The 14,649-nt window shown below is 37.6% G+C and overlaps 1 protein-coding gene across 3 annotated transcripts in view; it reads left to right on the top strand.

Moving 5' to 3' along the window:
• The window catches only part of LOC148773064 (E3 ubiquitin-protein ligase TTC3-like), a 128,635-nt gene that overhangs the window by 42,087 nt on the left and 71,899 nt on the right, over positions 1–14,649 (top strand). Inside the window, exons 1-6 of one of the 3 annotated variants that reach the window (XM_088834495.1) lie at positions 2,445–6,295; positions 6,486–6,531; positions 7,532–7,652; positions 8,187–8,250; positions 10,526–10,586; positions 13,547–13,631. The gene's annotated coding sequence lies outside the window, so the exon portion shown is untranslated. Of the gene's footprint in view, positions 1–2,444; positions 6,296–6,485; positions 6,532–7,531; positions 7,653–8,186; positions 8,251–10,525; positions 10,587–13,546; positions 13,632–14,649 lie in introns of those variants that run through there. The other 2 variants (XM_088834496.1, XM_088834497.1) reach the window with 2 other exon arrangements.

Here is a 14,649-nt window from a genome sequence, read left to right as displayed (position 1 = left end):
AACTTTCTTACATTGAAGCCTTTATGTAGAATGTTTATTCCTGGTTTAACTTATCAAACACAATATTCATTCTTTTTTTTTTTTAAGACTTTTAGCGCAGTTTTAGGTCCACACCAAAATTAAGAGGAAAGTCCAGAGATTTCTTGTAAATTCCCTGCCCCACACTTGCATAGTCTCCCCCATTATCGGCATCCCCAAACAGAGATATACATCTGTGAAAACCAATGAACCTATGTGGACATGTCATAATCACCAAAAGTCCATAGTTGGTCTTAGGGTTCACTCCCTAAGTGGACTTTCTGTGGGTTTGAACAAATGTATAATGACCTGTGTTTCACCGTTGTGGTTCATAGAGTATTTTCACTGCCCTGAAATCCTCTGATCTGCCTATCCATCCTTCCTCCAAAATTGTGGCAACCATTAATCTTCTTACTGTTCCCATAGTTTAACTTTTTCCAGAATGTTATATAGTTGGAATCATACGATGTATAGCCTTCTCAGACTGGCTTCTTTCACTTAGTAATATGCATTTAAGTTTCCTCCATGTCTTTTCATAGCTTGATAGGTGTTTCTTTTTAGCACTGAAAAATGATACATTGTCTGGATATATTACAGTTTATTCACCTACTGAAGAACATCTCGATTGTTTCCAGGGTTTGGTGGTTATGAATAAAGCTACTATAAACATCTATATGCAGGTTTTTGTGGGGACATACATTTTCAGCTCCTTTGGGTAAATACCAAGGAGTGCAATTGCTGGATCGTATGATAAGAATATGTTGTTGGTTTGGTTTTTTTTTGAAAACTAAAGAACTTACGGTTGCCACACCGTCTTGCAGAGTAGCTATACCGTTTTGTACTTCCACTGGCAATGAGTGAGAGTTCTCGATGCCCCACGTCCTCCGAGCATTTAGTGTTGTCATTGTCCTAAATTTTGGCTGTTCTGATAGATCCATAGTGGTATCTTATTATTTTAATTTGCATTTCTTTGATGACATGAGATGTGAAGCATCTTTCACATACTTATTTGCACTGTATATCTTCCTTGATGAGGCATCTGTTAAGGTCTTTGTTTCATTTTTTAACTGGTTGTTTTCTTATTTCTTAAGAGTTCTCTGTATATTTTGGATAACAGCCCTTTATCAGCTGTATTTTTTTTGCAAATATGTTCTCTTAGATCAGAGCTTCTCTTCTCATTTTCTTGATGTTTCTTTCACAGAGCGTAAGTTTTCATTTTAATCAAGTCCAGTTTATCAACTATTTCTTTCATGAATCATACCTTTGGTGTATCTAAGAAGTCATCACCATACCCAGTGTCATCTAGTTTTTCCCCTGTGCTCTCCTCTAGGAGTTTTTGGTCTGTGATCTATTCTGAGTTGATTTTTGTCTGGATTCATTTTTTTGCGTGTAGATGTCCAGTTCCAGTATCATTTGTTGAAAAGACTGTCTTTGTTCCATTGTATTGTCTTTGTCAAAGATTAGTTGACCGTTTATGTGGGTTCACTTATTTTTTTTAATTTTGAATTTTTTGATAGTTGCAAAAGTTACTTGTGTAGGTAAAAAACACAACTCCCTAGTAGTATTCAGAAAATTTGGTAACTATATATTGAGGTCATTTATCATTTTGTTTTACCAAAAAGGAGTGCTCATTGAAGGATATTTTAAACTTAAAAAACCAAAGTAGACTATACAAGGTGCATTCTTTTATCAGAGTCCGTTTATGAACCTGAGTCATATTGAGTCTAGGATATAAGCCTGTATAGGTGGGTAGTCTGTAGATTTCTGTGTGAGGGTGGGCCAATTTTTCTTCCTTTTTTCCAGACAGAGAAAACTGGTACAATGTCAATTGTCCTAAACACACTTTAATTTTTAAGTGATTTATTTTTTCATTATTTTTCATTGAGGTATAGTTGATTTATGAGTCCTGCACATACTTTTAGGCTTAAGAGACGTTGGATCATTGTATCCTAAAGAGTGAGAATTTTTACAGTATAGTCACCAAATATTTGTTGGTATTTCTGTGTGCATTGTCTTTTGGTGTATTTATACAGGATACAAACCGATAGCTTCGCAAATGTCCTCAAGGTCTTTTTAATATTGAGGAGTATGTTAGGACTTTTTGTTTGGGAGTGAAAACCTCACTCAGAATTTGGCATAAGTAGAAGTGGCAAGTTACTGACTCATGGATGGTTGGGTGGTAGTTCAGACATGGTTGGATTCAGATCTGTGTACACTTTATGTTTCTCAGTGGTGCTTCCCTGTTTGTATCACTTTTAGTCCTTCTCTCTTTGTTCCATTTTACCTAGATTTTTATTGCTGTGTAAAGTCCACAAATTCTGTTATGTCTAATCTGCCTTTATTTCCATCTAATTTATTTTTCATCTGAATGCTGTAGCAGTCATTTCTAGAACTTCAGTTTGATTATTTCTTACATATTTCATGTCTTTACTTAATATTTTCTGTTTTTCCATTAGTGTCTTGAACGTATGAAGTATATCTAGAGCTCTTTTAATGTCCTTGTCTGCTAATCCTGTCATCTGTGTCATTTCTGGATTGTTTTCAATGGATTGATTTTTCTCTTCATTATAGATCACATTTTCCTTCTTTGCATACCTAGTAATTTTTGATTGGATGCCAGACATTGTGAATTTTACCTTGTTTGGTCCTAATATTTTTTGTTTTCTGTAAATATTTTTGAGTTTTGGGATGCAGTAAAGCTACTTGGAAAACAGATTCTTCAGAGTACTGTTTTAGGCTTTGTTGGGTGATATAGTGGTATTTGTTCTTGGGCTAATTTTTTCTCCACAACTGAGGCCAAACTCTGTTGAGTACTGTACTTAATACTCCCATGAATTATGTTTTCCGCTCTGGTTGGTGGGAACAGGAATTACTCCTGGCCCTGTGTGAGTGCTGACTGTTGTTCCCTTTCAGTCTTTTCAAGTGGTTCTTTCCCTGGCTTGGGTAGTTGCTGCACATGCATGTACTGATTGATACTCAGCTGGAGACTCAAGGGGGACCCTCTGAAATCTCTGGAGTCCTCTGTCCTCTCTGGTCCTGTGCTCCATGAACTTGTGCTGCCTTGGCTTTCCTGTCTTCACTGAGGTTGTGTTCTCTCCCTGGGTTCCTTCTGCCTGTGCTGTGGCTAAGAAACTCTCCCGCAGTAAGTGGGAACAACCAGAGAGCTTTCTGTGTTTCCCATCTCTCAGGAATCAGTTTCTTCTGTTGCCTGATATCCAGTGTCTAGCAAAACTTTGTTTCATGTACTTTGTCTTACTTTTAAGCAAGAGGGTATATCTAATCCTTGTTAATCTATCTTGATCACAAGTGGCAATCAGAGAATAGGCTCCCGGCTTCATTTTGAAACAGTGGGATCTCCAAACTGGTATCCTAGTAACTGTTCTGTTAATGTTTCTAGTGGAAAGTTTCTAGTAACTTTTCTAGTGGAAAGAGAGCCTCTGTTAGTATTTATATAGTGTAACTGTGGGGTGCCTCAGACTGATCCTGATTGAGCCATGTCCCCACCTGTGGTTCAGTTACTGTGAATGGTGCATTTCTGTTGGCCAGCCTCCTGAGTCACAGCTTTGCTTCTTCCCTGACAGCCCTTGTTGAGATGCAGGCATTACTATGTGGAGTCGTGATGCGATGGCACCCAAGAAGGAAGAGATACTAGGCAGATGAGCAGTGTGTGTGGTCAAGAATGAGACAGTGTCACAGAAGAGCAAAACTGTCGTAGCTGGGTTCAAGAAACTTTCTGAGATACCTTTCATTGACACTTCATTCAAACAACCTCAGCACAGAGATCTGAATAAACTCCTTTCTCATCTGATAGAAGTTACACTGGGTTTTACAGAGCTTAGGGAAAAGAACCCAGTAGAAGATGGGTGGAAAAGAGAAAGAAATGAAGTGGTTTCTACAGATTTAGTAGGTGAGGTTTATAATCTCCCGTAATTTCCTATGCTGTTTTTTTTTTTTTTTTTTTCAGTGCAGCTATTTAAAGTTTGAGGTCGGTTTATGCTTAGTGGATAGAATTTTGGTCTTGTTGCATAACTGTGAGATCTATCTTCCTGCCTTTGGAGGAAAAGCAGAGTGTAACCAAATGCAGTCTGAATTGGGGGTCATTGAGCTGAGCCTGAAGAGCCTGCCTAGGAAATGCTCTGACCTCTCTGGTTGGGTTGGTATACCAAAGTGGGGTTATATATGCACCAAACCTACGTAAACATAGGTCCTCTGGCTTTCTCTTGTGGCTTTTAGTGAAAAACTCATCTTTCTTAAAAGGATCATTCATTTCTGATTTCATATTTTCTAATAGAATCAGAATGTTCTTTATAAAATGTGTAGTAAAGAGGAAAGAGCTCTGGACCTGGAGTCCTGAGATCCAAGTTCTTTGGCTTGTCTCTAAATAAATGTTGGCATTAGGCCAGTTCTATGCTCTCACACTTGTAAATCACTTCTAAAATGGAGCTATCAAGCCTAAAATGGGGGTTTGGTTTGGGGGTAGCTAAAAGAGGGGTTGTCTGAGTTAGCTCTAGTTTCGGTAATATTAACTTTCTGGATTAAACTGTTCCAGCTTGATACAGATTTTACAAAACACATAAATTAAGGGACCAGCCAGAACTATGATTCTGTAGCAAAAAAAGAAAAGAAACAACCTGACCATTGGAATTAAGAGTAAATCAGTGGTTTTTGGATATTTTCTTAAAACCGAGGACTGTACTACTTGGAGATAAAATAATTAAAAGCTGATTAAGACAGGTGGGAGTAATATATGCACCCCTTATCTGTGCCCATGCTCTTCAGAGGGGTCGGAAAACTACTGCACAAGCTGATTGTTCCTTCCAGCTCTAAAACTCTTGATTTCAAAAGTGTAGAGAATGTGGGTGCATGTATATGTATGGCTGAGTCCTTTTGCTGTTCACGTAAAACTACCGCAACATTGTTCATCGGCCATACCCCAATACAAAATAAAAAGTTTAAAGTTAAAAAAAAAAATGTAGGGAATGTAATGACTTAGAGATTATTATTGCCAAAAAATATTTTGAAAAAAATTAAGTTATTCATTTATAATGAATTACTTTTCTACTTTATTTGGCACAAAATAATGTCTTTTACATACAGTAAAGGTTGAATTGTTTTCTTTGGGGTGGATACAAAAATCTCTTAAGCAAAAACACTGATCTCTACAGTCGTTAAAAATTGTTATTCGTAGCTTTTCATTTAACTCTTTAGGTAATTTTATTTCCTGAGAGGTATTAACATTTTCATTTATGTTTTATTGAGAGGATCCTAGTGTAACATTTCAAGTAACTAACCAGTTTTCAAGCAAAATATTTTTTCATTAAATTTTCTTTATATTTCTGAGAAAAAATTGAATTTACCTTTTTGGAACAGGGTCATTATCGTTATTGTGCTGCTCTTTCTATGCTGGGGGAATATGACTGGGCCCTACAAGCAAACATAAAAGCTCAAAAACTGTAAAAATGACCCTGAGGGAATCAAGGATCTAATTCAGCAGCATGTAAAGTTACAAAAACAAATAGAAGACCTGCAAGGTATTTTACCTAAGATTCTTTTGGTTACAGTCGAATTCCCTTAAAAACTTTCAAAGGTGGGTTTCTTGGATAAATGGAGGACCATAAATCAGTTCTCAGAAGATTTGTACTTATATTTTATGTTACCTTGGTCAGCTCACTTAAATTTTTCATTTGTATTCATGTAGAATTCTGTTAGTATTATATTCCAGTTGGTAATAAGTGCTTTGTATTTTTTATTTGAAATAGCAACAAATTATTTATTCTTCTGTAGAAAAATATGCTTTCTTGAAATTTTGAATGAAGGAAAACCTTTTAAAACAAAGTTTTTAATTTCTTCCTCCATTGTTATAGTTATTTCCTAAAGAAAAGGCCCTTCAGTAGAGTTGTTTGTTTTTGCACCAGATTGTGGCTAATTCTGTAGCATGCTGAATGTGTGTGTATACATAGGTACATCAGAAATTAGTGTGCAGGCTGGGAACTCCAGGTTTTCATTCTGCCCTTGTTTTCTCTCCTGAGTCGTTTTGCTCCCTCCAGTGCCTGAAATTACCTTACTCAGCGTAGAGTCCTTTCCTGTTCTTTGTTCTGTGAGTAGTTAGTGTCTCATGAAGCTGAGCCCAGCAGTCCTATTTCACTGTCAGATGTTATCATCCAACAGGACATGTTTATCAGATTGTGAGCTCCTCGAAGACAGGAACCATCTCTGATTGAGATTTATACGTGGCTGCATCTAGTCAATGATCCCATGTAATGGGATGTCAAGTAAGGTTTGTGTAGCATCTTGTTGACATAATTCTAAAACTGAAAACATCTGGAAGGGTAAAATTGCTTAGGTTTAGTTTTCAGTTCCCTAAATTTGATAGTCTTATTGTCAGCCTAAAAGAAATGTGAAAATCTTTTAAAGTATGTGTTGCCAATCCACTGATTATTGTGTGTGTGTGTGGTTCATTTTTATAGGTCGAACACCAGCTAGTCATCCAGTCAAAACCTTCTGTGAAAGCGGGTGAGTTAATATCATATCAGTAGCTGTTACTTGGAGTGGTTTTGCTCTGTGAGTTTGAGTTGCTGTCTGATGCTTTAGTATATAATAGCAACCACAATAAAGTTGGAAATGGAAGGACAAGAGGAAGTTTTATTTTACTGATTTTAGTATTTTTTTATTTGGCTGCCCCAGATCTTAGTTGCGGCATGCAGAATTTTTAGTGACATTATGTGGGATCTAGTTCGCTGACCAGGAATCGAACCGAGGACCCCAGCAATTGAAAGTGCAGAGTCGTGGTCACTGGACCACCAGGGAAATCTCAAGAAGAGATTTTAAAGTGTGTTTGTAAGATTAGGTGATGACCTGTGATTTGTTTTGCTGAGCTATTTGCATATATGTGTACTGGAGAGCCATAGCCTAAGCCCATGGGGAGGAGGCGTGAAGTGTTAAGAGAACATAACTGTGCTTCGCTGGCACCAGTTTTGGCCACGAGGGTCCTGGCAGCAGAGACCAGGGGCACAGTCTGTGCCTTTCAGCCCTCACCTCCATCCTGGAAGCATCCGCCTCCAGCCTCCTGATACCTTTTCAAACGAGGCTGAGACATTCCTGTTAGAAGTATGCAGCAGATAGACTGGAGCTCATTTTCTTCTCATAAGAAAACAAATAGCAGTCAGGATTCTATGTTTTTTTTATTTGGCAGTTAAAATAGATTTAACTTTACCCACATGCCTGGCATATTGAAACTGTTAAATGTATAACAGAGAGACTTACTTATGTTAATGTTAAAAACCAGTATACATTTCTTTAGTTGTTCTTCATCTATTTTGAGCTTTTAATTCCAAATTTAAAGCAATGTTTAATGTAAAAACCCAATCTCAGAGGTAGAGATTCTTTTCGAAGCTATTACTTTGCTTTCGAGGAAAAAAGGCTGTACTTGCTAAAACCTCCTTGTTTGAACGATAACTTTAAAAAAGTACTAATCAATAGAAATAAAATTATTACTTCTTTTATTACTGCTCAGGGCCTACGTACCTAGTTTATCAGCACCTGCATTTAGTACTTCACTTAACTTTGTGGAAAATGAACAACATTTCAGAAAAACAAACCACGAAATGGCAAACAGTGGTAATCAGAATCCAAAGGTAAGCTCAGTGAAAAACCAATATTAAAATTATTTTGAGTATAGATAGTCTCAAATTTTATAATAATGTTTTTGTGATAATAGAAACTGATAGGCATCTCTAAGCCTATAGCCTGGCTCTGTGCTCAGTGTCCCAGATGACCTGTGTCTGAGTTTTCCTCTGACCTGTGATGTACTCAGAGGTCAAGTTCACATTTATATTTCTTTCTGGGGCTTGAGGGGGAAAAGGGGGAATTGGTGTCTTGGACTTAGATGGTCATTGAAGGGAACTTTCCCAATTCACCATAGAATTCTCTTGTTGTTAATAATGAAAGTCTCAAAGAGGCTATATTCAGTTTGGGAGAGGAGCATAAGGAAAGATGTTATAGGATTAATTCAGCATTTATTGTGCAGTTCTTAGCATTTTGTTGGTTTATTCATTTGGTAAAGCTGAATATTTTAGGTGCTTAGATAAATTCTGTTCTACTTAATTATTTAGCTGTTGTTCATGGCTGTATCTTTTTTTAAAGTCTCAGTAATTTTATTTTCATGGTAGGTGGTAGATGAATCTCTGAAAGTAGATGATAGTGACTGTCATCCTGAATTTGTACCACCATCAAGTGAGTTTTTCCCCCTTCTGTAAATTTTTGCTGAATTCATGTAGTGTTGCCTAAGCTTCCATGTGCTAAAATTCGCAAAAGCCTCACTTGTATTTGCTGTTCTCCTTTTACTTTACAGTGCTTCTGAGTCTAGAAAAAAATTGGAATATTTATTTGAAGTAAATGCTCAGTCTTTTCATATTACTTAATAAATTTAATTTTGGAAATCCAGGTCAAGGTATAGAAAGGAAAAACGATGCTCTCTTGGTCTGCTACCTAATTTCTACTAGGCCAGTGTTTCTTTATTTCATTATCTACCCCCTGCTCTTAGAGCTGTTTCTCCTTTCATGAAACTTTAATACTTCAGGTACTATTTATCTGTTTTATGCTCTGTATGTACATGTGTGCCTTATATATAAAAAGATTTTTTTTTTTCATTTTCCGGTAACCAATTCCAACTTTCTTTGGGGTGATGTCACCCCTAAGTATATGTTGAGAATGAATATACTTTAATACTAGTTTATTTAAATTATATGTGTTTAGTGCATGCATTTATTTATGCATCTAGAAAACACAGATACAGCAGACGTCATCTACTTGGTGTCTTAAGGAAATGAAAGATTTCAGAGAAGCAAATACTCATGTCGCATTTTTTCTGTGTCCCTTTATACTTCCCACTTCTGAAGGAAGTCATTCTGAAGTGGATTTCATTCTTCTCTGCCTTTTAAAACAAAGTTTGAGAGAATTCAGATTTTCTCAGTGGTTCAAGGTTGTAGTTCAGTTCAGTCGCTCAGTCGTGTCCGACTCTTTGCGACCCCGTGAATCACAGCACGCCAGGCCACCCTGTCCATCACCAACTCCCGGCATTCACTCAAACTCATGTCCACAGAGTCGGTAATGCCATCCAGCCATCTCCTCCTCTGTCGTCCCCGTCTCCTCCTGCCCCCAATCCCTCCCAGCATCAGAGTCTTTTCCAAGGTTGTGGTTACACACACGTTACTTCCTCAAGTTTTCATGAGCTCCTTTCAGAGTGATTGTGGTTAGATGGTTGACCTTCTAGTTAGTGATCCTGTTGCCCTCTTTTCTTTCACTAGTTTTTTGGTTCCTTTATTTTTTTTCAGTGTTTTTGCTTCCGGCAGTCGTTTCGGTCTTTTACTTCCTACAGCTCTATCTTCTCTTAGGCTCCAGTGCTGCATATCCAACCACTTACCACTGGTTAACACTGTAGCGCAGGTACAAAGCGGGGAAACACAGGTGCCTGCCTTCCCTGATGTGACTTTATGGCATATGCAAAATACTTGAGAATAAAACTGTTTTTCTTTAAAAACGGCTTGTAATTTATTGATATTTCTTAGGCCATTATTAGACAGAACATTTAAATCATTTAAATACTGTTCATAGTTCTGCATCTATGTTCAAAGAAATTGAGGTCCCAGAATTAGATTAAATTTTGCCCTAGGTCACCCAGTAGAAATCAAACTGGAACTCTTCTTTCTAGAAGCCTCTGGTTTTCTGCGGCCCCCCAGAGCTCAGGCTGTCAGCCCCTCCCTGGTACATAGCTGACTTGCTTCTCCCAAAGCTTCCTTCAGATGTACCTCGTCCCCACCTGTGCTCTCTTGTGCACAGCTGTGTACAATGTGTACAGTGGCGCTCTGCTCCTCCTGAGGAGGTCAAGGCTGAGCTGGAGAGTCAGAGCACTGGGCATGTACACATTCACACCAGCTGCCCCTTTCAGCCTGTCCTTACATAACCCCCTCAATCACACAGGTTTGCCTAGTGCTTCTTAAAACGAACTCCATTTGGCCCATTCTATGTAAATCCTACTTGTTACCTTAAACACAGTTGCTGCATCCCCCCTGATGCCTTTCCCAGTCACTCCAACTTACGTGATTTTCCCTTCTTAGTGGGGATTGTTGTTTAATTACTGAAGTGACTGTCTTTTCTTCCCATATGATTATAAACTCCCTGAGAATAGAAACTATAGCCTGAAAAAAAAAAAAAAAGAAAGCAACTATAGCCTTCTATATGTCTTCTATATCTCTTGTAAACTATATCTCTTCTGTATCTACTGTAGGGTTAAATGATAATCATCATTATAATTTATTCTTACAGTAATTTTATAGCATACATAGAGAAACACTATCAGTAGCTTTTTTTTTTAATAGCTTACCTGTTAGACTCACAATATTGCTCCCTTTGCTTTATTATTCCAGGGTACATTTTTAAAAAAACTTTTCTTTTCAGCTTATAGATTTTTATGTACAGATTTCAGGAACAAATACTTTTGTATTTGCAGGTCAGCCTCCAAAATATAAAGGGAAACAAAAATCTTGAAACAGTGAATTGGAGAAGTTCAGGTATGTTTCTTATCTGTTTTTTCTTTTGCTTTATTTTGTTTCCATAATGTCCGCCTCCCAAGAAGAAAGGAAAAATAAATCTCTTTCAAGTAGTAGCTACTTCTGCATATGTGTATTATGATAAGTACATCTCTTTCAAATGTCTAGGCATGTCTTTGGAAGAAGATCATTTTTGGCTAAAGGATTATTTAATCCTGGATGTTAATTAACTGAGAGTCATCTAATAGGAGATACAGCAGCATAAATTTTCTAAAATTTCAAAATACATGCTCAGGAAGAGGAAGGCATATTCATATAACTACAAAGTAAATATTTGATCTCCTTCACTGTTCACTTGATTTCACCTGTCTCTCAGTTCCTTCTCTAGTGCCTTTCTTTAGAAATTGCTATTAATCATTTCTTGACCATCTGGAAACTGATTCTACATGCCCTGACACGGCTGTGTGTGTATTCAGAGGCCCTTTTGCGTCATTATCCCGTTAGAGGAAAGGATTTACTAATAAACCAACCACTTACAAAGTGGTTCTACCAAGCATTTCCCCCAATTAACAGTAGGAACTCTTGGCACCAGTCTTTAATCTCCCATTACCTTCAGCGATGTAAATTGATGGCAAAGTGAAAGTGTAAATCTTACAGTAGATACAGAAATTCATGAAAACAATGAAAATGATGCTGGTGAAACTATAAAGCCTTCATTGCCACAGTTCCACTAGTCTTCAGTTTTCTCTTTGTGTCTGAAGGCTGATTCCTTGATAGGTGCTTGAAGGAGACTGAATATCATTTGAATATCATCGCACTAAGAGAAATTAGTAAAGTACCATTTTTTCATGGTGCTACAAAAGTTATATAGAAAGCAAAGCCATAGTGCCTTATGTTATTCTCTTATTTGTTAGAAAAGCCGTGGGTCTTCCTCCTCACCCCTCTTCTCTCAGCACAAAAAGAAACCAAAACCCAATACATGTATATTCTTTGAATGCATAGTTAAAATTTCAACCCATTGTGTTAAAGTTAACTTGATTTTCCAGATGTTTTGTTTCTGTTTTCAGACTGAATACTCTTCTTGATTATATCTATTTCATGAGGTTATTATATAATAAAGTCGATGGTGGTTTGGTGATTTAGTCGCTAAGTCATGTCCAACTCTACTACCCCATGGGCTGTAGCCCACCAACTCCGCTGTCCATGGAATTTTCCAGGCAAGAATACTGGAGGGTTGCCATTTCCTTCTCCAGGGGATCTTCCCGACCCAGGAATCTCCTGCATTGCAGGCAGATTCTTTACCAACTGAGCTATAAGGGAAGTCCAAGTAGGACAAACACATAAAATTCTTAGAGCCCTGGAACATAGTAAATGTTCAGTACACTGGAACTATCATCGTTAACACTATCATTTTCATTGTTAGAACCATTCTGGCCTCTAGCTTGCCTTTATCTCTTCTAAAATGCCTTGACTCCCTTCCCATATCTGACCATGGATATCTACATTCTTCATTTTCATGGCTGTAGGATATTTCGTGGTATAGATGTTATGTGAAGGAGGAATTGCTAGAGTAGGAATTGTCATCAAAGGGCATTTGATACATTTTCAAATATATATATATTCAAATATATATATGTGTGTGCCCTTTGTGTATATTTTTTGCCATATTTTGTTCTCAAAAAATGGGCAGTGTTCATACTGGTACTAAGCTGCGAGAGAGTATGGTATAAGAAAGATGTTTATAGATTTGGTCCATGTCCCTAGTTCCTGGCACAGAGCTCCTAGGACCCTTGGAGTTTCCTGAGTGAAGAGAGAGCCTTTGGTTACTTTGAAAAGACTTTGGAGCTCCTTCCTCCCTACTTGAGTTTATACTAATAAGGTGACTCAAGACTGGGGCCCCCTGTCTTCAAGATTGAGGCTGGTCACCAAATAGATAAAACATGTGATTGGTTGGAACTTTCAGCACCCCCCACCCGCTAGTGTTTTGGGAGGGGAAGGGAGCTAGAAATTGAGTTTAGTTACGAGTGTCCAGTAATTTAATCATTCATGCCTGTGTAATGATATCTCAGTAAGAACCTCCAAACACAGGGGTTAAGGGAGCTTCTGGGTTGGTGAATACATGGCGATGGCAGGGAGCAGTGACTCGGGGGCAGCGTGAAAGCAGCCTGGTGCTTCTCCCCAACACCTTCCCTGCATCTTTTCCACTGAGCTGCTCCCAACCTCTGTCCTTTACGACTAACTGATAACCATAAGTAAAGTGCTTTCCTGAGTTCTCTGGGTTGTCCTCAGGAATAGTTGAACCTAAGGGATGGTCACAGAAACCCCTGAATTTGTAGTCAGTGGGGCATAAGTGTGGGTAGCCTGGGTACCCCATTGTGACTGAAGTGAGGGCAGCCTTGTGGGACTGAGCCTCTAACTTGTGGGGCCTGAGTTACTAACTCCACAGCTGGTGTTAGAATTGAATTGTTGGACTCTCAGTTGATGTTGCTGAATTGGTGTGGAAAATTACAGGTATTTGGTTTCAAAGCACCACACATTTGGTGTCAGAAAACACCACCTTTAGGCTCAGCCTTTCTGAAATGTTTGTGTCTTTTTATTTGATTTTTGCATGAGATGGAACATCTTTGCAGTATTTATTGGGCACATTGATTATCTCAGGAGTTTGTTGTTATGATGACTTAGATTTGTAATAACTTGATGATTAGTGTAAATCCCAAATTTATTATTTTTTTTAAGCTGTTCTTCCATAATGTCTGTATAATGAGTTCATCTGGTCCTCCTTCCCCTCTAATTTAATAGGGGTTTTATTAAACTTAGAAATTACTTGGCAGAGAATCAGCATCTTGGTAATATTTCTGTTTAGGAATTTGTGACTCTCCATTTGGTCAATGTTTGATATGACTTTCAATAAATAATAGTATTTTCCTTTATATAAGCAGGATTGTTTTAAAATAATTCACAACAGTACTTTTCTCTTTTAGCCCTGGTTCACAGGAAACTTTACCAGTAGATTTGAAAAACATTTTGGAGAAACAGTTTTCTAAATCTTCCAGAGCCGCACACCAGGTAAAGGCAGAGACTTTGCTAATGGAAAAGAGTCTCTCTGAACATAACATTTTGTCACTTGAATGAAGTCTAATCACATACCACTCTTTAAGTTTTTGGGTTTTTCTAATGTAATTTTAGTTATGGACGTAGAATTTAGTAGATGATTGCTAAGAGACCAAACTATCATTAAATCTAAATTTTAAGTTGGTAATTATGTGAAGCTGAGATTTAACTAATGGTTAATACTGCAAAAGTGTTAAAAGGAAGAAGCAATTCTTTCCAAAGATGTGACGCTTTGGTGATCTTTGCTTCCCAAAGTTTTAACTTTTAAGTTAAATAATTTTAAAAGGTTTAAATACCTGCAGTTTTATTACACCTACCATAAAATCTTAAAGGAGCAAGCGTTTTATTCTTTGATTTATCAGATAACTGTACATAAAATTCTTTCTATGATATTGAGTAAGTAATAAAAAATGTACATTAAGGGGGAGGAAATGAATAGGCAGAGCCCAGAGGATTTCTTGGGCTGTGAAAATCCTTTGTCTGATAGTGTAGATGGTGGATACATTATGCACTTGTCTGAGCCTGTAGAATGTACACCAAGAGTGAGCCATAGGGTTCACAGGTAAGCTGTGGGCTTCGGATGATTATGCGGTGTCAGTGTCGGTTAATCCTTGGTTTAAGGAAAAAAAAAACAACTGTATGTCATTCTGATGAGTGATACTGATAGTGGTGGAAGCTATGCATTTAAGGGAACAAGGAAGTATGTGGAAATCTCTGTGCCTCCCTCTTAGGTTTTTTTGTAAACCTAAAACTGCTCTCAAAGAAAATATTTTAAAAAATGCAAGGGATCCAGCTAAAAGATTACTTTGAAGGAAATTTGTCAAGCTGAATGCATGTATTAAGAGAACAGAGGCATGTATTAAGAGAATAGTGACATTGATGTATTTACTTGCTTATTACTGCAGCATGTGCGATCTTTGGTTCCCTGACCGGGGATGGAACCCATGCTCTTGCATTGGAACTTACATTGGAA

The sequence above is a fragment of the Moschus berezovskii genome, chromosome Y (assembly GCF_049115385.1).
Source record: "Moschus berezovskii isolate FMDL1 chromosome Y, NW_MosBer_1.0, whole genome shotgun sequence".
Lineage (NCBI taxonomy): Eukaryota > Metazoa > Chordata > Mammalia > Artiodactyla > Moschidae > Moschus > Moschus berezovskii.
This window is presented reverse-complemented; position numbering and strand designations above follow the sequence as displayed.